The sequence below is a fragment of the Dicentrarchus labrax genome, unplaced genomic scaffold (genome assembly GCF_905237075.1).
Source record: "Dicentrarchus labrax unplaced genomic scaffold, dlabrax2021, whole genome shotgun sequence".
NCBI classification, from domain to species: Eukaryota; Metazoa; Chordata; class Actinopteri; family Moronidae; genus Dicentrarchus; species Dicentrarchus labrax.
In genome coordinates this window covers 19,034,259-19,061,939 of record NW_026136715.1, presented here as the reverse complement: position 1 = coordinate 19,061,939, position 27,681 = coordinate 19,034,259, and the positions used below count along the sequence as shown (strand labels likewise).

The window sequence follows — 27,681 nt, the reverse complement described above, 5'->3', positions numbered from 1 at the left end:
CGCTTCAGCGTTGCAGGAAATTTCGCTGTGACTGTTTCTGTGTCTGTGTGTGTGTGTGTGTGTGTGTGTGTGTGTGTGTGTGTGTGCGTGTGTGTGTGTATAATTAAGCCTTCAAGCAATATTTACTGGGGGCAGATGGGTGGTAGAATGCTCCCAGTGTCTGCCAGAGGAAATGAAGGAAGTGGGGGAATGATGAAGAGATGGGGCTGCTCTGCTGCAATGAGGGGGCATTTCACATATAATAGCAACCCAGAGTCTCTCTCCGTCTTTTTCTCCCTCTCTGAAGCCCATTGATGGCAACTGAGGATCAAAGAAGAGATGCAGACTGTTTTCAGAGCAGTTTTAGGTGGGGTGGGGGATTAGTGTGGTACTTTAGTGAGTTCAAGTGAAATTAGGCCTATAAAACTTCCTCAAGCACAGACACACGGCATATCTGAGCCTCCCTTTTCCTGCTCCCTATCCTCCATCTACCCTTTAACAGTAGGTGTGTTGTTTTGGTGTTGTGACAAGACTGGCTGCCTTTATATTAGAGCTGACATATTAAAGTTTGTATTTCTTGAACCAGTGTGGCCCACCGTGATTGGGAAAGAGACATTCATCTTCTGTGGAATCGGCCATGGAAACAGGAACTTTTCTTTGAATTCTGGCATACAACAACTTCTTTTATGCATCTTTCAATACCAAGCCTCAATTCACAGGAAGTGATTATGAATTGTGTATGAGCTTGTGAATGTGTACACTCACATGTGATGTCCATAGGTTTGTCCGTAATACTATTTATACAAAAACTGTTAAAAACATAGTAGCACATAGAAGTTCACTCTCAGTTCTTCATTCTCTGCTCTCACTAAACAGTGAACCAGATGGGCCATATGTGCACCGATGTACCATACGCCGTGGTTTCCTACATTAAGCTGTCAAGGGATCTGTTTCTCAGCCTCTCCAAATGGGAGCAATTACAGCACAGATACTTACAACAGTGTTCTCAGCCTACTTACACATCATCTAAACCTTTACAGAAGCATCCTGTTCCTGAAATCAATTTCAAACAACGCAACAGTAAACATGTCATCCCCCACAGGAGTTGCAGTCTCCCTCATGGCCAATGTAATTTGTCACATCGTTTTGACTTGTAACTGTAGCGCAACTATTTTGAAATTGCAAAGAGAGATAATTTGCATGAAAATTTAATCAAAATCTGATGTGATCCATCCATATGATCTGATGTGATCCATGATCAATGAACAAATTAACTAACACAGAGTGTGGGTCTTTAGCTTTTTCTCAGTTCCCCATGACACAAAATGTGTAGCACACCATAGTGTTCATAATTCTAAAATCACTTTATGTTTACAATAGATGCTTAGGAATAGAAAGGCTCCTGAAAATAAAGAACAAAAAAGAGTAGCTAATAAGGTGAGTACAAGTGATTGAAAGTGTGCAGGATTCCTTGATTTCTTTGCATATTATATTTAAAATGGCCGTTTAGTTGCTGCATAGAGTTTAATGTAGAGTAGATAAGAACTCTGGCCTCTGCAGCATCTTGTGAGGCTGTGTTTATGTATCGTATTTCTGAGACTGAGATAAATAGTTTTGTTCTTCACAAAAATATCTCCAGATGCTGATGTTCTGGTTTGAACAAATGATAGAGACAGATTATAAAATTGTCATTTTGTCAGTTTATTTATTTATTTATTTATTCATTCAATGCAACAACTGTGTTGGGTAAAGTAGAAGGGGTTTCAGGATGGCTACTTAGAAAGAAAGATGAATTAGGGTTAATGTGTCTGCCCTATAAGTAAAAAATGTGCCTGTGGACTTTAAACATGGCAATAGAGTAGATAGTAAAATAGAAAGAGTGAGTAAGAGAAAGAGAGAGCCGGGGAGAGAAAGAGAGAGAGAGGACTTCCCCTTTCGTGTAATGCACAAGACCAGCTGCAACAGTTTACAAAACCAACAGCTTGGCTGGGTCGTCTAAAATGCTACCAGGCGTTCAACAACTATAGGACAATTTCTGGACTTTCCCCTTGCTCTCTTCAACTGCATGCCAAGTGTAAATATGTGTGTGTATCAAATTGTGCAAGAGTAACCTAAAACTGTAGAAGACATGAGTGGTTTTACTGATGCCTTAATGTCTTTCAGCTTCAGGTGGGGGGTCGGGATGCTGTGGGCTTTCTGTCATCCAAACCTCAGTTTTGGGTCCAGAAACACTGAGCTGACTGTCAGTAAATGCTAATTACAAAGCTTCCTGGCTTTGAATTCTAGGCAACTGTAATCCAAAATTGTTTGTTTGTTGAAAAGTTATCCAATTAGGGTTTTTTTTTTTCTTGGTTAGAAGTAAAATGTAATCGTTTTTTAACTGGGTTTCCAGGGATGAAAAGCAAGGGCTTGTGCAATGATGACAATAACTGCAACACAAAGGCAGGTGGAGATGCTCTTTCAACACTGGCATACTGTATGCACACATACACTCACATATACACATTCACACACATACCAGACACACACAGACAGGAACACACACAGCAGGACCCCGCCAAGCAAATAAATAAGCTATTAATTAGGGAAGGAAAATGTGATTGGCCACTGACTGGCGGTGCTATGATTTATTGCACGTGTCACCGTCATCTCAAAGTGACTTTTACTCTGGGCCGGTGAGACAAGTCCAAATAGAGACTGGCCTATGTTGAGAGGGATAGATTTTCCACTACACAGAGAGAGGTAAAATTGTCCATTTGTTCTGTATCTAGCCTGCTGAATGCTGACATGTCAATATGTCTTATGGAAAAGAGAAAACACTGAAGCGAGGGTAATTAGAAAGTGTGTGTAAGAGTGTGTCTGGGCACACAAACTTCTCTCTCTGGCCCATATGACCTCAAACATAAACAAATCCAGTCGTGGCTTGATGAAAGTGCAGCCACCTGCAGAATCCTTCCACCAAGAGCTGTCCAGACCCTCATTAGGGGTATGCGTAAATGTGTGTGTTTGTGCGTGTGTGAGAATGTGTGTGTGTGTGTGTGTGTGTGTGTGTGTGTGTGTGTGTGTGTGTACATGTCTCTCACCATGTCTGTGGTGTGTGCTTTCACACTAGGCGGGAGGGAAAACCCCACCATTATTAGTGTTTCATAGCACAGCTTTTGTTATTGGACAGAGTCAGGAGTTTTTCAACACCACTTTAGCACCATTCATATTGACATGCCATGATGACCAAGCGGACAAAAGAAAACACAACATGGGGAGAGACACTCAATGAGCGGACTGCCTCATTGTTTTTACAAGACCTGTCATGGCCTAAAACACATGACGGAGCGAAATCCCGCTCAGTTTATTTCCAGAACTCATTTAACATGAAAAAACAGTAGTACTGCCACAAGGGGGGTTTCTGTATAAGGCCCATAAAGCATATGTGGTGGTTTTGCATTTACAGCTCAAGTCAAACTTGACCCATGACCCATACAGTAATCTTCTAGTCATACAATTCACCAATGAGAAGGCTGAGTAAGTAGCCATAGCAACTAGAGGAGGACTTTACAAAAGCTTGCTCATCATCATCCTGAGGCGCGAGGAGAAGAAGAGGGCCCCACTTGGAGGTTTGCGTTGTAGGAAAATGTTAGTATTCTGTTGCCAAAAACAATTCTCTTCAACTCTGGATAATATGAGGCAATACAGAACACGGCCCAATGGATGGCTGCGGATGTCACAAAGCCACAAGTTTCCAAAAAGAAACAGCAGCAAACAAACCTCAGGGCTTTTTGAACCAGGGCCCTGACTGACAACCCACTGGCTGCAAGAGCCACACCAAGAAAGCCACAAATTGAAAGTTTTGCTACGCATTTATTGGGAACTTTTGCAGCTTCTTGGCACATTGACAAGATTTCATTGTGGTGGCAATGCTTCGGAAGGGTTATTGATCTTTTTGACGTATAGATGGGAGAGGAAGCAGTCTTTCACTGTGGGTCGTGTTGAATAATAAACTGCAGAGAAAGTGTACTTGTGTGAGAGTTAAGAATGAAAAAAAGGGGGAAAAAATGAAAGGAGAGGCTCTGTTTCTCATTGCTGGAGCCTTTAAAATAGGAGCTAACTATCATGTCAAACATGAATCCGACTCTTCTGACTCCCAGATACTGGCAAATCTGATCGAAACACTTTACAATCAATAAAATGACATGACTGCCCCAAAAAAGGAAGAAAAAGAAGTGGGGATATCAGGTCATGTTTTTCTCTGAGGTCTCTTACTATCATTTGAACTCTATGATAACGAACCTTTCACACGTTCCTGCCAGAATCTGCAAAAGATTGTTTGACTAAGGATACACGTCTGATTCAGCCTGCTTTTTAGCATCAAGTCAGATGGTGCCTGGCTGTACTTCCAAGTCTTTTCGCGTTTGTCCTTTAAAAGGGTGTAAAATGGGGCTATTTCGGGACTTTCCAGAGATAGGGGCCTTGACAGCTGACCCAAAACAAGACCAGAGCTATGACTTTTTAAAAACATGCTTCAACAATGAGGTTGCTCCCAGACCTTAAGTAGGGAGGTGGGAGACTAAGGCAGGAGCGGAGGAAACAGGGTAGAAATTTGCACCGCTCAATACCAGGAAGCTGGGCGTTCATCAGATAGAATATATTTATGATGACTTTAATAAGCGAAAGGCTTGAGGTGCTTTGGCCAAGGCAAACATCAAGGGGAGTGCTGATAGTAAACGTTCCCTCTCTTTCTCCCTTTCTTTTTCTGTTTTGATTGATAAAGGAGGTAATTCTGAATATAATCACCGTTTGCTTCCTTATCTCCATGTCCACTTTTCTATGAAGCTTAATGTGAGAAAATTATACATCTCATTGGCAAAAGCAAAAGAAATTGATGCCAAAGGAATGCATGTGATGCCATTGTCTGTGAGAAAGAGGAGAGATCAGATTAGCTTGCCACTTATCACACCGCGCTAAAGCTAACACTGTTACCCAACCCTACATCCAGATGGGTCTATGCAGGGTGCGGCCTGTGACGGAACTAAGAACTGTTGGTGAGATAGAGCTTAACGCACAAAGGTTAGATTTGGAAGGCAAACACTCAGAACTATTGTGTGACTCTGGAAAGTCACGGCCACTTGTCAAATACAAACGGCTGATATTTACAGAACGAGCAGTGACCCTGTATGTCCTAAGAGTCTTTGTGTGATTTATGAAGAAAATGCCACAGTGAAATATCCTGGCAGGGTTTGCATTGACTCCGGACAGGCTTGTCTCATCGTTTCAATGTTGTATGATTCACAGGTCTTGCATAGACATGTGTGGTCTAGGTGCCACACATTATACACTTGGTACAAATGAGTGATTCAAATATTTGTATTCATACGTTTGACAGTTGCAGCATTTGAAGTTAGTTTTCTGTAAGAAAGTGATGTCTCAAGGTAAGGTTTGCACTTGGTCAGCAAACAAACCTTGGGAAAGAAGCTCACTTTCATGAAAAAGAGAGTGAGAGGAATGCAAAGGGAGAAGGAGGGAGGAGGAAGAGAGCAGGATTCTGCAAATGTATTAAAAGGGTCATATTTTCATGGCGGCCTTGTACAACCATCCATCACCTGACGTCCAAGGCCCCTTATCCTTTTAAGGCCGTTGACTCTGAACTTCATATCGACAGAACCATACAGATAAATTATCTGCTTGGCCTCCGCTTTATTGATAAGTCATTTGGGCAGATGATCAGTAATAATCATAAGTGAATAAGGGTGTGCCGATAGATCTTCAGCTTGCAGATGTTGTGACAGCCACAGGGTTGAGGCCCAATAAATAACCATACCTTTTGGCCTAAGAGGATTGCATACACAGCATCGGCAGCTGCTGTGGCATGCCTTTCAGATAATGATATATCACGTCCTCCCTCTTCATTTTGATAAAGGTTGCAGTTTATCGATACGTGGCAGCAGGAAGAAAAATAATATTGCCTTATTTCTAATGATCTCCTATTCTTCCCATGACACATATTGCCTCTAAGCAAGCAGGGGGTTATGGGAATAAGATTTAGGGTCTTGTCTTGAGGGCATATAGATCGAATCAAAGGTCATGCCATGGATACTTTTCATTTCACATACCTCAGCTGAGTGAGATGCCTACACCACCTATGCATATATGAATGTTTACATTTATGCACTACATAAATCTGATATTGGCTTTTCAGCTCAGCAATGTCATATGTTTCATATCTCCATTTCCCCTTGCAAACTGAATTTGTGTATTTAGAAACATACACCAGACCACACTGTCTGTTCCTCTGTCTAGTGCCAATATGAATCCTTAATTCAAACCAGGAATTCCTTTAGGTAGGTAGAAAAGGACACGGAAACACAGAGAGGGGGATCTCTCATCGCATCAGGGGCTGTTCTGGACAGCAGCCACTGAGATATTGTCACGTGACGATGGATAACTGGCGAGTAAATTGCATATCGTTTATCAGGTCCGGCTAAATATTTACACCGTTTGCATATTTCAACATAAACAGAGGAGTTTTGGTAGCTTTTCATTTCTCCTCTCTCTCTCTCTCTCTCTCTCTTTCTTCAATTCCAATAAACGTAAAGGAAGGACAAGCTGGCTCAAACAAGAAGGCTGGCTGTGGATAGACGTTAGACACGGTGAAAGAAGGAGGGAAATGAGGAGAAAAGAAAAGATGCTTTAAGGAAGATAGTTTTGTTTTGTATTCGTGCATTAGTTGATCAGGCATGCCCCTGCAAATCCACCCTGTGGCTTTTCTGCATTTTTGGACCACACACACATACACACATACAGTATATACAAGGATCTTGGGCGCGGACCCAAACATAGAAGTGAAACGTCTCTAGTGACTTGGAGGCTAAGTGCATGTATATATGGGTCGGTGCCTGGGACAAGCAAGGGCTTTCTTCAGGGCTCGGGGGGTTTATACCGAGGTCAAGCCCTACACACGACGAAGATGATGATGATGCTTGAGAAGGCCAAAGCCATGCCGAGTGAGTCGCTGATGAGATTTCTCCAGCAGATAAATAAACAAGGCCTGACCGTGGATTTCCTGCTCAGGGGTATGAATATGTGTTTTTGTTTGTGTGCAGCAGGGTATTTTGGATATAGGAGATTGATCTGATGCACAAAACAGAGCGAAATTATACACATACTACTGTAGAACTGTTACATAATTACTGTAGTAACAGTTATGCAGATCAATTTTGAAACATCTCCCACAGGTCCTCGGTCTTCTGTAAACTTGTATCCACTTAGTTCTTCAGCCTGTCTTCACTCCCTCAATGGTCCTTTTGTACCGGTTTGATGTGTTTACAGGGAAGACGTACAGCTTAGATGTTAGGTCATCAGTAGGACAGAGGTGAATGGTGTGGCGTGTGCCGAGCAAAGAGTAAACAGATCCCAGTGTTCATAAGACACTCTTTGTTAAACAGGTAGCCAGTGTTTTTAGTTGCTTTTACTGCACCAATGCACATGAAAGTGTACTCTTTTTCATATGATTTATTAACCACAACAAACAAGTAACTAAAAAAACGGAGGCATCCTGAACGCTGCATCTGTTAAACATGACGCCGTCCTTCCTTTTACTGAAACTCATCCACTGTATGAATAAAGAGAGTATTCATGCGTTAGATGATTGATTTGACCTTCTACAATGCCATCATCAAGTCAAGTCAAAAACTAAAATCCAAAACTTTTTTAAAGTTTAATTCAAACACAATTACCACTGACTGAAGCACGTACACGATATAAATACCAACAATAATAACAGCAGCTTAATAGTTCTAATGGCTGCTATTAGCATGTGTATTATTTTGAGTATGATGTGGAGATAAAACACAAAAAGCGTTTGTCTATAACAAATGGACTGTAACTTGTGCACTGTTTATCCTTGTGATTTCTTTTGGTGGCCAATCAGATTATTTACACGGTGGAAACATATAAAAGCCAGAGCAGTTAAGGCAGCTGCTACTGCCAAAAGATACTGTCTGGAGATACTGGCTACAAATGGTCTCTTTCACTATGGTGGCCAGTGAGGAGCACATTTTGCATGGGGTTTATGCAAAGGGGAAAAAAATACAATCTTGATTGCCAAATGCATATAAAGGCCATTAAATAATGATGACTGGTTGTTTTGAAATTCTGTTCCTACACCATTAAGTCCATGAGCAATTAAATCTGTTCCATATAATGGTATAAAAGCTTCCATAGTCATTCAGACTATAACAACTCAATAACAAACAATGCCATTGTAGCTGTCCTTAGATTATTTGTGACAGGTTTTATTACAACAAAGGATTTTGCCACGCTCGACAATCCACATGAAAAACTCTATGACTACAAAATAAAAGACTCTTAAGCACTGAAAAATACACCAACTGGAAACACCAAGGAAACATTGAGAATTGATAGATCGAACCCATTGTGCAAATAAATCATCCACCATTCCGCGCTCATTGATTCGTTCAGTCTAACATTTGTTGCTGCACAGCAACCTCATTGGGGCTCTCATGCTCTGTGTGCATTTTTTTCTCTCTTTCCAACCCTCCCTCTGTCTTTCTGAACACACACTCTATTTATCCGTGCTCTCAAGAGATAGCAACATTTATCACCACAAGAGCTGTCTCCAAGTCCACAGGATCAACCCATCACCTCCACAATAAATGTCAAGCTGTCATGATTTATGCAGCTAATGAAATTGATTAGATGGCTACAGTGTATCAGAACATTGTCCTGTTTACCCAACTGATTGGAAGGCATGTGTGTCTCTGGGATGAAACCAGTGCTGGGTGGTAAAAACTGGTTGTGAGACATCGTGTCAACCACCACTTGGCATTGTACAGTAACATCTTTGGAGCCACTGTCAAGAGTCTTTATGATTTGGCCTTCAGCACTCTCGGAAGAAGATATAATTGAGTGGAGATAATGTAGCAGTACCCACTCCCTCGTACAAAGGCCATTGTCTGATGTTTTTGCCATCAAAACCCAAGATGAGTTGTGTCAGTGTTACTGACTTTGATAATTTCAGGGATGGTCTCAGACTTCAAAAGACTGTGTGGTAATGATGTTGCAAAAGCGATGATATGATGCTGTGGCTATCCTAGGGCACTGAATGGAAAAACGGTGTATAAGAGTGGACTTTGTGGTGCAAGACACTGCCAAGTAGAATTTTAGTATCTGACATCACGATACCTCATGTCATTCCAAAGTTCAACCTCTTGTACGACATATACACCAAGAACTATTACATCAATACCAAAGACTACTAATTTTGAGCACTCCATCACAAGCATGTCAGACTACCACTTTACTTGTTCAAAGACAAAACCTACCTCTAATATGCAGGTGAATGTGAATATCTATTCAGTTGACCTTCGGGCTCATCACAAATGAGTTTATTAGCTGGGCCATATAAGGTGAAGGCCCTTTACAACCCTATTAGTGGGAAGCAGAGACTATCTCTGTCACTAAGATTGATGTTCCCCGGCTTATCGAGCGCTTCCGTTATCAGCAAAAACCTTCAGCAAGGGATACTAAGTCCCATTTGCACACCTCAGACTTGAGACTCATCAAACCTCACAGGTCTTTATCATCGGCATCATCAACTGTTAAAAACTCTTATCATTATTATCTTCACTGGTGTCAGTGATACCAGTTTTATTTTTTAATGTAGAGCTATCATCATCATCCTGGCTGTTAGAATAACAATGGTATGATATGTACAGATAGGATGCTCTGCTGTGGTCTCTGAACCCTGGTTTATAGCTGTCTTTCTGTCTGGCCAGTCCTGGGATGATGACAGATGACTTTATTGGGGGAGTTGCATGGTCACAACTTGCAGCCGGGACTTTCCATTAGTCATCTAACTAGAGCAATCAGCATGGAAAATGTTTGTGAACACACTCTTGACCCTTTTCTGTTGTTTTTATATCTCCAAAGCCAGAACGTAAGCTATTCTTTGCCCGCGCCATAGTCTATTTCAATAACAAAAAAAAAAAAAAGACCAAACAAACACGGAGCAGGGAAGGAACTGATTTTGGAGCTGTTCCCTCATTAAATTTCTCATTTTGGCCCCTGCGGTTGTAATAGATGACTTAGGGAGAGAGTTATTGGACAAAGGAGGAGGGAGGGCGAGGGGTGAGCTTGGTGAGAGGAAACTTATCTGTCCTTGGGCTGTGGGACAGAACACAGTGCCGGCTTTATTCAGCGTCTCGCCCTGTCGTTAAGGAACGATGACACACTCCTCCAGGCCCACATTAATCTTTAACAGTGTGATTTCTAAAATAACACCAGTGTTTTCCCTACGGCACGTGGGGAGAGAAGGCCCCGTTCAGTCCAGCTGAGCTCAGTTTTTTTCCCTTTTCCCCACACTGTTAATATCGGAGAGCAGAGAGCAGGGGAAAGAGTTTGAAGACTCAAACGAGGGACAAGAGTTTGAAGAGAGAAAAGAGGAGAGACACATTGCACGGGAGTACGGGGAGCATAAAGTGGAGCTGGAGTGGATCTGGTACAACGTCACCAGATGCTAAAAGCCCTTGACCTCACTTACTCACCCTGACAGTGGCAGTTCCAGTGGCTCCCTCGCGCCACACATTACTGTTGTTAACAGTGTTATCACAGGGCTGCCCTGGGCAAGATAAAGACTGTGGCCACTGATTGGCCTTAAGTGAATGAGGGACTGGCTGCAGACACATAGACGGAGAGGGGAGTGTCAGTCAGCCTGCCTCTGGTTAATGACAGTGGAGAGATAGAAGCTGAAACAACAACGTTTTGTGGGGAACTGTGTGTGTTTAACAGCAGGCTTGGAAAAGGAGCACGGGAGAAATAGGACAGTGCCACTAATGTTGTTTGGGTTTTGGGAGCCAGACAGGAATCTCTCTTTCTCTCTTGCTATCGGGGCTGAGGGAGGTAGCTTGGCCAGTCGCTAGTGACCATTAGACAGCATGATAGCGCCACAGCTTTGAGGTTTCCCACCGGGACAAGCAGGGGGCCGCATAAGGCACAAAGAAAAAGATGGAAGATCTATTGAGCTGATTCTGACAGCTAACCAGAGCCAAAACCACTAGCTTATGAAGCCAATGGATCCTTGCAAACATCTTGTCTCACAGAATAGCATCTCACTCCCTTTATCTCTCTCCTTCTCACCCGCTGTCTAGATACAGCATATCTTGTTTCACTGAATCTTCTAATTCAGTAGATGTAAGAGTGATAGTTTAGGCTGTCGGATAGTCTTATCATTTCTGTAGCTTCCATGTGCATTTCATTTCTCATCTCCTCCCTCCTTCCTGTGTCTCCTTTCCGCTGAGTGCTCCACACAGTATACAGAAGGTCGGGCCAAGGCTAACATGTATCTATAATGTGTTCGTCTCAGGCAGCCCCCTGAGGAGTGGAGCGCTGCTTTGGCTCCTTGGCACAGCGGACAATGTGGGTGTTGTGTGGAGGAGCTGGCTCGCTGTACACACATAGACGAGTCAATCTGGGGCCATTGCTGAACTGCTGCCTATCCTGCTGCTCCAGTGCCTAAATAAGACCACTCTTCACTGATTTTCTTATTTTTTTATTTTTATTTTTTTTAAATGTGCTTCCCTTATTTGTTTTGCATTATTTAAAAAAAAAAAAATTACTTAAGTTTTTCTTTTACTCCCCATGCTGGATTTGATCTGTTGTCACCCCTCACACTCAGTACAGCATGCCTTCTTTTATGGGCTTGTGTGTCTCTATAAGTGTGTGTGTGTGCCTACATGAGAGTACTCCTTTTCACAGTGCTGACACCCGGCAGATTGAGACATCAGGCGCCTGCTCGCTGTGGTAAATTAGCCATTCTTCTCAGGGGCTAATTGGAAATCTAAATGTTTTGCAGGGGGAGAGAAGAGCTGTGACGGAATGCGGTCTGCCTGGGAGCGGAAAATCAGATTACAGATTTTTTTTTTTTCTTTCAATATTTTTATTCAATGATAAATGATAGAAATGTACTACTCTATGTTGAGGGAGATTCCAAAGAACAAAACATTTTTTGTGAAAAGGGATACTGGTAAACAATGTTTATCAAGAACCATTTTTTGTGGAGATGTATTCCCATCCTGAAGCCCTTGCCACTTTTAATGAGCAAACACTCAAAGCTCTGAATTAGAGGGAAATACATTTCCATGCATAATGACCCAACCACAAAAAAGAAAAAAAAGCATTAATTACAGTGCCTCCATCTACATAATTCAGAATAAAATATGAAACAAAAAATGCCACTAACACTAATTGACTAATTCATCACAGGACCTTGTTGGTAAATGTTCTTCCCTGCTTGAGTAGTTTCAGCAAAATGAAAACATTTGCATAAAGTTAAGGTTTTAGGCCTGCTAGTAAACACTGAAAAGTGAGACAAAATATTGTTAAACAATGTAGCATTCCTTGACGTAATTATGAGTACCACTTTCCCAATCACTAATGATGTGTGTTAAGCTAAAAAAAAGTGCATCCCTTGTTTAAGAAAATAGCACATTTCTTGCAATTAATGTAATAAAACAATGTATACGAAAAAAGGAGCAGATGTATACTGTTTGTTTTATTCTAAAATAGCAAAGCAAAAATGTTAGCACTGGAATTTTATGTAATGTTTTAAAACTAATAAAAGCACGCCTTTGCAATGCAAAATGTTCTGCCAAACATCATCTTCTAAGTATCTTGACAAGTCAAAGTGGTGTGACTTTGTTCTTTATAAGCAGACAGTCCTGTGAATGTGGCCGGAGGCTGGCCCGTGCACAGTTATGGGCGGTACTCCCCGTTGTTGGGGGTGAGTTTAAGGTGCTGGGAAAAAGGGCTGTGCATTCACAGTAAATGAAGCCTTGTGAGTAACCGTGGAGAGAGTGCTTCTTAACTGATGAGTCCAGAGACAACTTCACAGATCTTCTCTGCCACATGGAGACACCCACAATGCTAAAGACCTACGGCCCATCTTTAGAGCAAACCACAGAAAGCCACTGAATAGCTTAGTTTTAGCCTCAGCCATGAAAACAAATCTAAACACTGTGAATCGAGTTTTGTCTCATTCTTCTTAATTGGCAGCAGCAGGTTTTTGCCTCTTTTTCTTCTCCGTTCAATATGAATAAATGCGACAAGCTTCTGATCCCGGCTTTTCAGCCTATGACTGTTTATTTATCTATTTCAACTACACCCAAGGGAACAAAAGGCATGCAGAATGGCCACTGACAGCCATGTCGAATATCTCTTTCTGCCAAATCTGGCTGTTTTCTCTCACTGCTGTCACTTGATGTCTTTATGCGAGGCTGAGAGTTCGCCACTATGAAAAGGGTGGGGGCGAGCTGAGTGAGTGACCCCCACAGGAGGGGAGTATTAAAAGTAAAAAAGAGAGCGAAAGCAAGGAATGGATGAACCAGAAGGCGGGAGAAAAGTGGAAGGGGGAGAGGGGGCACCCCTGCAGGGTCCCAGGCATCTCGGCTGGCAGTCCCCATCTTGGCTTCAGACGGCTTTTGTCAGTGAGGGGAAAAGAGGGTCTCTTCTTCACTTGGGCATGGGACAATAGATGTTTTGTCAGTCAGGGAGGGGGTGTCAGTGGGGGAGTATGGAGGGATGCTGAAAGAGGAATAAAGCCAAGGACCCATCTTCACAAGGGATGGGGTGGCGGCAGTGGGCAGCCCTTTGGGACTGGGCAGATGTTGAAATGAGGATGATTTATTAGCCTTAGTGTCCTTGGTGGCACTTGGCCACCATCCCAGATTTAGGAGTGAGAGAGAGTGACTGAGGGTAAGAGACATGGGGAAAGAGGAGGAGGGCAGCTATGTATCAGAGACATCTTAATACCTTCTATGGGCATGGGGCGCTTCTTGCTCTCCGACCGTCATGGTATTTTTGTCCAATTCTCTCGTAGAAAAATAACTTGGTTGGGAGTCATCTGCATCACTGAGCTGGACCTTGTCACCCAGCATTACCCTCTCCCTCCACCACAATCCCTTCCCCCCCAACAAACCCAAACACACTGACTGTGTGTGCTGCACTTGCTGCACCACCACCACCACCACCACCACCATCCCTCCCCTGCTTATATAAAACAACAAATTACCAAATTAACATTCCCGACAGTCCTCACTCTCTCTTCACAGTTCTGGGCAGAGACACTCTCAAAGTTGCCAGAAAACAAGTGTAAAAGAGAAAACTTTCTATGGGTGCATGTGGCTGTGTGTGTGTTTGTGTGTGTTATGCATGTTTTGCATGCGTGTGTGGTCAGGGAGATCTCCACTTGTTGCCTCTGTTGCTAAAAAGGGAAAAATTTAAAGAAAGAACTTCAGGTGTGTGTGTGTACTATATGCGTTTCTGTAGGTCTCAAGCAGCCGCAGATCCCTGTAGCCTTAGCCCTGTGCTGTGCTGTAATTGGGAGGTGTCACATGTTTTAAGTCACAGCATGTCACCCTGTCATGCCACCCATGAAGACCCATGAGCCTAGCTGTGTGTGTTAGAAGCTACTGAACCTAAAGTGAGAAGAAATACGACACATACCTTGGTGCAAACCTTCCTGAACAGTTTTACATTTTTTATACTGTACGAGTCCTGCTTTCCATCCCTACAGCACATCTCTCCACTCCCCACTCCCTTCACACATACACACACATTTTCATGCTCCTTTCTGTCTTTTACTTTCCTTTCCTCTCTCCTCCCAGCAACATTTAATCTTGTGACTTGTTTGTCCACCCTATTTCCCAGCCCTCTGCTGACAAACTGTAGGAGGGTTACTTAAAGTAGTGGGGGAAAGTTTGGACAGCTTTCATCAAGGGTACCCAGGGGGAAGATTGATTGGCAAAGTAATTTACTGCCCAGTGTCCGTTCTGCACTCCTCGTTCCCTACCTCTCTCCCCACCCTTCTCCTGATCTGTCTATCCATCCATTCGTCTCCGACTCTTTACAAATCCATACCTGCTGCCTGGAGGTAAGAGTCTCAGTGGGAGTGATAGTGAGTGTGTGTGTCTGTATGTGTGTGTCTATGACGAGTTCTGCAGGTCTGCATGTAAGGGTGAAAGGTTGGAGTCTCGGTAACCACTGGCACAGATGAAAAAGACTGATTGTCTTTGGGTTGACGAGGAGATTGACTAGACGGCTGCAAGAGCGTGCGTGCATGTGCGTATGCGCACATGTGTAGACAATAGGCATGTGACTTTGGAGGTCTGGGGGGGGCAAGAGCTTTTGACATGAATGAGAGGGAGGGTCATCTATCATCTACAGAGAAGGGTTGAGGAGGGGTTGGAGGAAAAGGCAAGAGAAAGGAGGGATGAGGTTGCAGGGGTCAAGTCTCCATCACTCTCGCTGTCTTCTATTCTCTCACTGTCAACCTCATGGCGACTGACCACTCAGTGGACTCCACTTCAGCCTTGCTACTGCTGTTCTCCCTCACAAACTGTTCCCCCCCTTCCACAGGCCCCCGGAAACTTTTGTTCCGTTCATTAGTACAACAAATACATACAGATGCTCAGGGAAGGAGGACGCAAAGGGAGAAAGGATTTCTAAGCACATGCTCCCCCCCAAATGATTGCTGATTTGGAGACAATCTGCTTCTTTGTAAACAAACGGCATGCTGAGGAGCTCATGCGAGAAGTGGTCTCATTATTCAATGTAAACGTGGACAGTTAAGTGTTTAAACAGGGTATTAGTGATAGGATGGTCTGTGATTTGCTTTACTTATTTTCAGGTTAATACTGGAAATGCAATATGGAAAAAAAGGGCTAATGCAGCCTGTGACAATGAAGTGCCCGTAGGATATCTAGAAATGCTGGAGGTGCTGATTTTAAGGTCTGTGTGTGTTTGTGTGAGTGTCTTACATCTGTGAATAGCATGCGGACATGTCTGAGAATGAGTCCTTATGGCCAACGTCAGCATCGCCTCACCATAATCAAGTCTAATTTCATCTAAGCAAAGCCCTGCCTCTCCCTTTCTCTGCCTTGAAAGCTATAGTACGTTTAGGTTAATGACTATTGCCGCTGCAGTGTCCATCAAAATTTCCTCATCAGCAGAAAAGGGCCATGAAATATCTATTTCCCTGGTTTGCCAAGACATGATGAAATGATTTCTTTCCCATAGAGACATGTCTTGATCGGAAGAGAGGCGGCTGACTTATACCAGAGGTTAATGACGAACATGGGACAATGACTGTGTGTGGGAAGTGCTGATGAATGGAGAGAAGCAGGGAAGATGGGTCCGGGGCACAAAGACTGGCATACATATCCCTCCACCCCCCATGACTGCTCCATCCAAACTTTTTTTACAACTCAATGGCCCGTTTTCTCCTGTGTGTCCCATGAATTATGTAAACGACTATGGAATCCCTTTTTTCCCCCTGGCCGGAGGAAGGCAGGAAAAGGGAGGAGGAAAAGAAAGAGAAATGCCTCCTCCTCACTTTTTCTCTTCCTTACAACAAGGCCGAACAAGCTTTCATGTTGGCAGTGTGGGCCTGGGTTTCAGCTCTGCGGCCATGTGAAAGGATGATGGTGGCCGCTGAGTTGGTGGAGGGGGAGGGTCAGCGCACAATGACATATACGAGGAACCGAGGAGGCAGGCAGGGAAAGAATGCTGGCCTTGTTGTTGGACGGCTTGACATTGATTAATGAGAGAGAGAAAGACAGAGAGAAAGAAGAGAGAAAATAAGAAGAGAGGGGTGGCACTGGTATAGTAGGGCAGACAGGGGGGGAGTTGGACTCTTGTAGGGGTGAGAGACTCCGGAAGAGCCCCGGGCTGCACTGCTGATCAGGAAGAGGGTAGCTGCAGTGTAACACCGCCCATCAAAAACTGTGTGTCTGGTGATACCCTGACTATTTAGCCTGCGGGACTGTCTGTCTTCTCTCATACACAAAAACGCATGTAGGCACACACGATTCAACGTAGGTCACATCAATCCTCATCCATCAAAGTGCTCCTAAAAGACTGCCATCATCATCATCATTAGGAGTTGCTTTGTTGTCAGTTTGTCGCACACATTTAAGAGGCTCAGCTGCTCCATGGAAAGGGAAAACAACAGTAGTCAGAACTTTACCGTGTATAGACCTTGTTGCTGAAGCTGTATTTTGATAAAAGTTTGTAATACATTTATATTATATGCACATACTTGCTGTGGAACAGCTGCTATGGTTGGCAGCATCACCTTAATTCTGAAAAAGTAAATATGATAAAGCACACTTGTAGAGAGAAAATAAAATGAAAAAATGAAAATCTGTAGTGATTAATTTTAATCCTGAGTGAGCATGTAAGTTGAAAAGTAATGTGCTGCATTATGTGTTCATTGTAATATATCTATGACTCTGTCGTTATAACTGAACCAAGATTTTATAATAAATTTAAAATGAGCACATAAGTGGATTATGGTAGTGTGAGAAGTTTCAATGGACATTTTGATCTACTACAAAACACGTTGAAAGTACCAAACTACATAGTCTTTGTAAAGTTCTGTAACTCTTTGATGGTGATGAAGAGTTTCAGTCCCTTTCTACCAAATGCTGGCAATGTGATTTTCCAATCTAACTCTAATCTGTCCTATCTTTTCCATCTTTGCAAATTCTCAAGTTAAATCCTCTTCCATTCGGTGTCTATGCTGACTGAGCACTGTTGACCTTTTCTACACCAGGAGCTACTCCAGGCTGCCTCCGTCTCCAGCCAAGAGGGATTTCAAAGCCTCTCCTGGATGTCCCAGGATCCTTTGTCTCCACTCTCATCTATAGGTAAGCACAGTGTGCACCCCCCTCCCCACCACCAGCCTCTTCAAAACTCTGCACAATAGCCAGATTTCCTCCCAATTTGCTGGTAGAGAATAGGAGGCTCAGGAACTCTTTTCAGTAGCTTTGAATGGTGGGCCTAATTCAGACTCTTCAGAATCTTTGGTTTGCCAGGCCTCACCCCAACCTTAGCTGGCCTTACTTTGGAGCTCCTGACTTTGGCTAATGCTAGGGCAATCCCACTGTTGAAGGACTTAGCCTTGTGCACATTTGTGCCTCTTTGGCAAAACACACCGGCCTGCATTTATACTTTTGTGTATGCCAACTGATATTTCAAATCTTACTTGCCAAGCGTAAGCCGGCAGAGCACATAAGCTCTTTCTCAGTAATGTTATGCTTCACACGCTTACACTCATTTCCATCTGGGAGCTTCCCACTACAAACCACAGGCCTCTACTATTCTACCATCCCTGACTCGGGAGTAGAACTGGCAACTTTTTCCATCACAGCTTCCCTGCTCTAACCTCAAACTGACCAGTGCCCCTTAAACATACATATATATGTGGTGAGTGTTTGTGTTTTTTTTATAGACTCTGAGTTCACTCTGCTGACCATTTGTTCTACTTGACCTCGCTGCACTCCTCTCTGCTCCAATTATGCAAGCACACATGTCCACTTTGCATATTTGTACTTCTTTTTCTCCTGACACTCTTGAGGTCAGTTCTAATCAACCACCCTTCGGTTGTACAGACAATACACACACACATGCACACACCATTCTCACCAGAGTTCCTTAAAGACGCCCACCTTCCAGGTCCAAGGACTGCTATTAAAGCAATCAGGAGCTTTCTAAGCTAGGTCAAGAGCAAGGTGCTCACATGGGGATTCTGATTTGAATTATGCAAAGAGGGAATAGGAAGTGAAGGGAGAAAATAGAAAGAAGGAGAGACATAGAAGGAAAGATGGGAAAGAAAACAACCAAACCTTTTGAGGTGAAATCTTGCAAACAAAAGAAACAGTAGAAGTGAAACGATAAAGGTGGGCAACTTCTAATGAGACAAGAGGGACTGAAATAGTGAGGAATTTAAAAGATTAGTCTTAAGTCCCAGGCCCTGACCTTCGGACCTGATGAAGCATTAAAAAATATGGTGAGGACTAAAATGTTGAGACCACACGCAGTTTTGTGTGTGTGTATATGGGTGTGCGTGTGTGTGTGTGTGTGTGTGTGTGTGTGTGTGTGTGTGTGTGTGTGAATATGTGTCGGTGAGATCAGCTTTCCCTGTGGTCCATTCAGTGTCTAGTGGCTCAGGATACTGAGACAAGAGGAGCGAGAAGAGAGAGAATTATCTTGAAATACGACTGGATCCTGTGTGTGTGTGTGTGTGTGTGTGTGTGTGTGTGTGTGTGTGTGTGTGGCCTGTCTGTGTGTGTGCAAAAGGGACAGTGAGAGAAAGAGTCAGTAAGTGAATAGAGTCAGTAAACATGGTAACTGTAGAGCTGATATAGTGGCGAGGAGGGAAATGGGACAGACAGAGTAAGTGTGCCTATTTTGTGCAAACCACACATTGTATATGTGCATATGCACTGGCTTATATTCTGGTATGTTCAGTAATTAAAATTAATTTTAAGTGTTAAAGGGTGACTTTGCCCATTACAAAAGAAGAAAATTATCTCTACAAATGATCTGTTTGTATTTGAGTTGTTCATCTTGGAAATGTATGCCTCTCCTCAATATCTAATGGAGGTCAATGGAATTGTGTTATCTCACAGCATTCGAAAATAAGATTTAAAAAACAGCAGCATCTCTTTCCAAATCCAATGTGCTGATATTCTGCAGGCCTCACTGTTAACGGTTTTCATTGGAACTACTTTGTGCTCAGTGCTGTGAGCACCACAAACACAATTGAATTCACCTCCAATAAGAATATCAATTTCAATCTTATTCTTTAACGAAGGTTCTCACATTGACACAACACTAGTCCTCTGTCGACGTTTGGAGAAAATACGTATCATGAAATTATCACTCAAATTATACCAGAATGCAACAATAGAATTAAATTAGAATAGAATTAAATCAAATCTGAAATTTGTCACCAAAAACTGACTGAAAGTCCCCTGTAATAAAAGTGGTTGAAAATGTAACTAACTTGTGGAAAATATAAGCCTATAATTGCACTGGTGTCGACATATGTCATTGTATGCGCGTCCCTTTGTGTGTATAGTTGAGTGTCCTCTGGCCAAGCCTACCCTGTGGTGAACATAATCATTGCCCTGTCGTCCCCAGGTTAGAGGCTCACTGCTGGGTCTTCTGGCACTAATGCAGTGCCAAACTATAGGGGTCACATTAGTCCCAGCTACTTTGGCATGCTTTACAGTAGAAAGAACTCCATTCCCCATTAAAAGCCACCAGCAGGCTATGATGTGGACCTACCTGTGATGGCCTAAATGAGTCACTTAATGATAGCCGTGCTGCAGGGAAGGAGTGCTCAGACAAAGAAATACTGATTGGATACTGATTTAGTGCGAGGGTCAGAAGAATATGAGTCAGTGTATCATATCAGTTCTGTCACTTTTGTCATTTCAAGAATAGCAGGGGTCCAAGCTTTGAGGGGATATTATTAGAGATCACATACTTTACATACTTTTTGTTACTTTTTGTCACATTAATACACTGTGCAGCCTACTGTATGTGCTTTTGTGCTTGTGCTTTTAAATTTTGACCGCAATATTCACAACATGGCTTTATTGTTCCAACCAAAGGTATCACGTCAGTTATGTATATAGAACATAACTCCACAGACACTACCTTCTTATACAAGAATAATGAATAATAATAATAATGTGTGTATTATTCTTTATCTGTAGTTACCCTTAGCATTTCCACAACTTCATAACATATTATATGTCTCCTCCCTATTTGTCTTGGCACTATGGGTACAACAAAAAAATATCTTTATTATCAGTTAATCTGGCAATTCTTTTCCGATTGTTGTTAAGGAGGTAGAGAAGGTCATCCATCAATTGCGTTGGTGGTTCAAAACCCTGTCTAGTCTTGTCAACATGTTGAGTGTCCTCGAGCAATGGTACCATGGTGTGTGTGTGTGTGTGTGTGTTTGTGTGTGTGAGAGAATGGGTGAATGAGAAATTGTACAGCACTTCAGGTAGAAAAACACAATACGAGTGCAGTCTCTTTGCCATTAATTTGTTTAGTTTACAAAATGCCAGAATATTGCCAGTTTTAAATAGTTTCCCACAAGGTGACATCTTAAAATTGCTTGTTTTATACGCCCAACAGTTGAACACCCAAAGATATCAAATTTACAGCGATTTACAACAAAGACAAGCAGCAAATCCTGACATTTGAGCAGCACGAATCACTGAATGTTGAGCATTTTTTCTTGATAATTTACTTAAACAATTAACCCATTATCATTACTGTATTGATCGACTAATTAATTAATCAGCTAACCATTTCAGCACTTCTTGACACTGATGGCTTTGCAAGCAGCAAGCCTATATATTATCAGTTTAATACCATTTCATTCATTGGACGTCTACTTTGTATTGTGTTTCTTATATATTCTGTATGTTGACTTATGAAAAGCCCAAAACACCTGTGGGTTATTGTAAGATTACTGGAGCTCTGTTCATCTATCTGTGAGTTTGTCTATTTATCCAGCAGGCCAGGAAGAAGTCCCACAACATCCTGGAGGACAGAAATCAACTCCTGCGTTCCCCTGGGTCCATCAGCAAGGTCAAGTGCACAGCAAATAGGTTCAGAGCCTCCTTGGAGTCTGGGGCCATATGGCAGGTAAGCAGCATGATTAATGAGAAATCTGGGCTGATATTAGGGTTAATTGACTGTTAGTCACCCCTTGGATATGGTGTTTCTTGTCCTTTGCGCTACTAGTGTTGACAGCAGAAGTTACTAAACAGACGTAGTGCTTTTTAGATGACTTTCAGATGATGATAATGACAGTTTGTATTTATTTTATTTTTCTTTCGTTTCTTTAAGTGCACTTTCTCTGTGAAAATCAATAAAGCTGAACTCAAATGAACTAACTGAAGATTAAATACCCAATTCTAGTGTTTATTTTAAAGCCAGACAATATGAAATGAAAAATCCTGAGTATGTTGTTGGTTAGTATTAAAATATATTTTGGTTCATCTTAGTGGACCTTTAGAGAGAATTTGGGTGTAAACATCCACAATAACTTTCTCAATGGATGTTTGTACCTTGCTGAGGGGTGTGGGAAGAGAGGGCGAGTGTGTCCCAGCAGCGGAGATGAGAAGAGGGTAAGTGAGCCATGTGGAGGAAGCCAGAGGGTGAGTGGTGATCTGTAAGACGATACCCTGCTACCTTCCCTGACCCCCCTGTCGGGCCACTCTGTTACCTGGACAAGATGGGAGGTATTAAGTGGCCCGCTGTCCCGCTAGGTTGAGTTGCTGATCCGCTAGCCAGAGAGGAAAGCCAACCCCTTCTCCCATCTTCACTTCAGTGGGAGCGTTTGTTTTGATTTTTGTCCTCTCTTTCTCACAGACAAACCTGAGAGGCCCAATTTATCTGGGATAGAGTGAGGGGAAATAGGGCGCCTTGCCACTTGAACACTAGAACTTTAAGCCGGCAACGGTTCGCCGACTCTCTCTGCCAATGTCTTCCTTGACTGTAATGCAATGCTGACATACACAGAACAACAGAGGGCTTTTGATAATACATTACTGACAAATTAATAAATAATACGTCATGATATCATCATAACATTGTAGAAAATTGATGGATCGGGCATCCAGTGTCGAAAAAGCAGATGAAAAGTGGAATCAAAACTTCCACCATGATTTTTTTCCCTCTGAACTAGAGGACATCTCTAGGTTTCCTGTGAGGAGTCAACAATGTGTGCTGGTGCCCACCCACATCTTTAGGCCGGGCAACACAGAGACTGCCGAGAGAACAGGAGGAACAATTTGCTCATTCTCAACCAAGACATGGGGGCTTTGGACGAAGGGAAAAAAAGACACCCAATATCCAAAATCCCTCTCTCAGGGCCATCATGTGAAGAATTCCCCCTCTTCTCCTCCTCCTGTGCACTCCCCCCCTCCCTCCCTCCTTTCCTCTTCTCTTCTCTTCTTTTCTTTTTTAATCAAGCCGTCTGGGGTTGTCAGGTCTTTTGAGACGAGGACTCCCAGCCATGTGAAAAGTTAATCCCTTGTGGGCCTTCTTCTCCGTGGCGCTCATCTCCCTGGGAACACTGGTGGTGGCTTGCAGGCAGGTGGTGGTGGGTGGGGGGAGGTGGAAAGGAGGAGGGATGGATGGAGGGATGAAGGGTGGGATGAACACAGGGCCACCCTGACCACCGGATAAAGTGGTGCAGACTCTCTCCAATCCATCACTGACTCTGAAGCCCACACCTGAACCTGTTATGCCCCTGTCCCTCGCCCCATCAAGCCCACCTCCCACACACACACACACACCAACACCCAGACTCTACACTAACAACAATTCTTTCCTCCCCTCTTCTGCACCATCCTATCTCCCTCCACCCACGCTGTCTCAATCCCCAACTTCAAGACCTTTTGATGAGGTTCCCTGCCTGACCGACAGACGGCTAGAATAGAGAGCAGAGAGGATTTGCAGTGTGGAGAGCTAGTCGAGTGGCTTCTGAAGGATGACAGTGGTTCACAATGGAGAGGGTACTCCTGTTGCATTGTGCCCCAAACCTCCCCAGCACAGTATCGACCCCCCACCCCATCCGTCTACCCAGCCATTTGGCTTCAACCGTTCCTCTCTAGCAGTTTCACTGTGTGTCAAAGCAACAATCCCGACAGACTCCTCTTGGGCCTTCTGCCAAGGAATGAAGGACATGATAGATAACAATAGAGGTAAGACGAGGGGTTCAGCGGTGCTTTGTCAGGATTCTCTCAATGAGCCGTTTCAGGGACATCAACAGCTAGTACGAGGAACTAAGGCACAAGCTTTCTTTTACTTTTACAGCAACAAAATCATATTTTTGGTTTAACGTTGAAGGCAGGGAGGTCAGAGAATGTGGCTCACAAAAGCCTTCTCTGGCAGTCTGAAGGAGACAGAAAAATGCACACTTGAATGCTTTGCTTGCAGTGCACTTTTTCCTCCTCGGCCTCCCTCTCAGAGCGAAGTGCCATTGGAAATATAGACAGGCTCAGTCAGCCATCTTAATCCCTCTCCCCTGTCCATCTCACGCTCACTCAATCCACCCTGACCCCACACACTCTCACTCTTTCACACACAAACACATGCGCACACACTCATTTGCCTTCTCCCACCCACTTGATGTGCCCCAAGCCCCCCCACCCTAAGAAAAGAGCTTGAGGCAGAGAGAATCTCTGTTGGAGGGGTGTAGGGAGTGAGATTTGGGAGTTTGTAAAGGTCAGCGCGGACTTTGTTCAATCTGAGGGTTTATCTCAGCAACAGCAGGGCGGGACAATGGGGCCGCTCGCCGCGCAACAGAAACCCAAGCTGTGGCAGCTAAATTACTTCACTGATAAGGCCGAATTAGAAGCACTGGGACCCCGGAGGCCAGGAAAAGAGGAGGAGGGAGCAACAAGAAAAGAAGGAGAGGAGAAATTGAGAGGGAGGGCACATAAGATTGAAAGAGGGGGTTGAAAAATCAATGAATCCCAAAAGAAAAGATTTGATTCTGTGATCTTGGTATAATTAAAGCACAAGCCCTGTATTTTGTCCTGAAAGCTCATAATGTCTAAGGCACAGACACCAGCACTTGACATCACATTGGCACGCGAAAAGAGATCAAAGTCTGCTATCTGCAAGAATTGTAATGGGATATTAATATGTTTGTATGTAAGTGTACAGCATTACACAATAACCTGTGGGACACTAATAAGGCCCAGCGGTGATCCATCATGTGAATGCTAGAAATGTGACTGTGCTCTGTGCGTGTGTACTTGGGGACATAGTGTGTGAGAACAGGGGTAAAACAGATAGAAAAAAAGAGAAAATAGGATATGGAAATCGGTGTAAAGACAGAAGGTGATGCTGACTTCTGTCACACATCCCCTCAATCCACAGAAGAGGAGGAAGAAGAAGGGTTGAAAAAGCTGACTTGTACTGCTTGAAAGGTTTTGTAGGCACCATGCTTCAAGTGTGTGTGCACTGTGTGCTTGCTGGTGCACTCTTATAACTGTACACTTTCTACAGTTGTTCTAGAATATCTCTCTCTCTCTCTCTCTCTCCCTCCCTGAATAAACAACATCGGCCACACAACGTTAAAAGCACTTAGAACTTGTTCAGAAAGTGGCATTGTGAGGTCTTGGCCAGCAGAGGGGAGCAGGCTTTGTCACCAGAAACACTCAGGCCCAATAAAATAACAGCAGACAAAGTGACATATAAAGAGTTTCATTATAAACCAGGGTGTCCAGTATTTGATCTCAACTATTAAATAATGAGGAATGGAATATAACATACAAATGTTGTAGGAAAAAAGAGAAGTTAGATGATACATAAATATAAAAACAAAATAATAGGAACATTTCCATTCAATGCCAAACACCCATAATGTGATCCAATAGATAAAATTGTACCACTAATATTATCTAGGCAAGGGTAAGGGGCATTTGCACATACAGTAACACTCTCATGCAATGTGACAATGCTTTTGTTCTATTGTTTGGCATAATGTCTGCATCACATGGCTCAAGCCTAAGAGTCTCAGAGAACTAGAACTTTTTTCAGGTTTTTTTTCCCTGCCCTTCTGTGGTACCGGGTGGCATGCTGGGTACCGCTGCGTACCAGCTGCACCAACATCAGCTCACCTCTTCTCCAGAGAGAGTGACACAGAGCAGAATCATATGACATTTATAGAGGACAGAATGACTGAGAGGCTTGCAGACCACTGCTCTGACCATTAAGAAGACTTTCAGGAATCAAGCCAGCCTCTCTAACCTTCCCACAAATAATAGTCAGATTATTGCTCCCTATGGTGAGAATAAAACGAGGACAAAACTGATTTGTGTTTGTTTGCTTGTTAATTTATTAAATTGCTTGTTTGTTTTTCATGTCTTGATCCATCTGTGACTAACATTCCTGATATGGCACATTTAATTTTGAAAAAACTTTGCTTTAACTTGACTTAGTTTCTTTTTCAGGTAAAGCGAAAGTCATCGTAGAAGACCCTCATACAGCTGTCTGTCATATATTAGTTGACAGTGACTGCATATAACCTCCCCTTAATGTTTCAGCAGAGACAAAGCAGTATTCTAATAAACAGGCAATTTACTGGACTAGTAAAAAGTGATTTCTATACATACACCTGTCTACCTCTACATATTTTTTTGTCATCTACAAGTAAATAAAACAAGTGTGGATGCCATCACTTGCTTATTGATATGTTAAATAATTATTGTGATATGATCAAATAAGTATTTTATATGGTATTTGCGGTCTCAATGTCTTTTTAACCAAATAAATAAATATTCCAGTAAACATCCTTTCAAGCAGGTATAATGCATATTGCAATATATGAATAATAAGAATATGCAATGCATACACCATACTATACCTCTGATGATAACAATAATGAGAAAAATCTGAATCAACTATATATCATTGCATTAATGCTTTAAAACAGTAATTAAACAACAAAATTCACTGTCACAGTGACTAACAAAATTGAATGAGGCAATGATATCTTGTAAATGAAATGTCTGGGAAACATCGGTTTCAACTGTTATTTGTCGTCTTGTCACTCTTATTAAATTAGGATATTACACCAAACTCCTGGTGAGATCCTGTTTTAGTTAGGGGGAATTTGCCAAAGATGATTAAAAGACAGAAATGTGGAAGTCTGTGTGCACGTACATACACACTCAAATCTTTACTCTGTCAAAACGTCCCTGTTGTCTCATGCAGACAAGACTCCCAACGACAGTGGTGGAGAAAATGAGCAAAAATCACTAGAGCGATTCCGGAGACTTTCCAAAGTAAAGACATCCCGGCGTGTTCGACACTTCAACAATTTGACACTGTTTTTAGATCTAATGTCGTCATTGTGCTTAGCTTCTCACTCTACCCTGTTATTCTAAATGACCGAGTAGAGGAAAGAATAACATTGAAGAATGTCTTTTTCCTGCCTGCCTGTGTCTCTTTATGTTTGTGTGGACATATGTGTGTGTGGTAATATAAAGTTGTATGCCTGCACACATGTTACAGTATATACACACCCTACAGTACATTAATATTGAGCTGTTGAAAACAAAGCTAACAAGAACATTACCTGAACTTTTATACTTATTATAAGATGATTGGTTAGTGAGTGTCCTCCCTCTCCTTCTAGAACCAATCATATGCTTTTGAGGGTCCTTTATACTCTCTGCTTGTACCATGACTGTTTGACTCTGACAAAGACACACACTGTGCAGAAACGTTAGTCCTTATACCTAATAAAAAGTAATTAAAAGGCCCAGCCGTGTGCTCAAGTTCCTTCATGGGCTCACTACACACAAACTGAGTTCTACAATACAGCACAAGAACTGTAAGGAGTTAATGAAAATAAGTATTTCTACAGCCAAGGCTTTTGGGCCGTGTTGTGTATCTGATTATGGAAAATGGCAATCACAACAGCCACGGGAACCTGATTAATAGGTCACCACCTCCTGCTTGAGTCACAGAAATGTTAAGCAGCACAGGGATTGAGACTTAAAGTGAGGGAGAAAGGGAAAGTGAGTGAAAATAGAAGAAAGCAAGTGATCGGTGACTAACAAAAGTCTTGCAGTAGAGGCCTCGCACCTTTATAGACACACAAATATGAAAACCCTCAAAGAGATATTTAACAAAACATAACAGAAAAATGGAAGCTGAGATAAGATAAGCCTTGTTTCATGACTAATTTATAAATATCAGCCTAGCAGCAAGACCTGGGAAGGCGGAAAAGGGTTTGCCTACATAATAGCATAAATCTAATCACCAATATAAACAGCATTTGACAAATGTCATCTTCCACTGTGG

General features: G+C 42.7%; 1 protein-coding gene across 9 annotated transcripts in view; it reads right to left on the bottom strand.

The window, feature by feature from the left end:
• The window catches only part of prdm16 (PR domain containing 16), a 181,810-nt gene that overhangs the window by 86,321 nt on the left and 67,808 nt on the right, over positions 1 to 27,681 (bottom strand). The window lies entirely within an intron of this gene.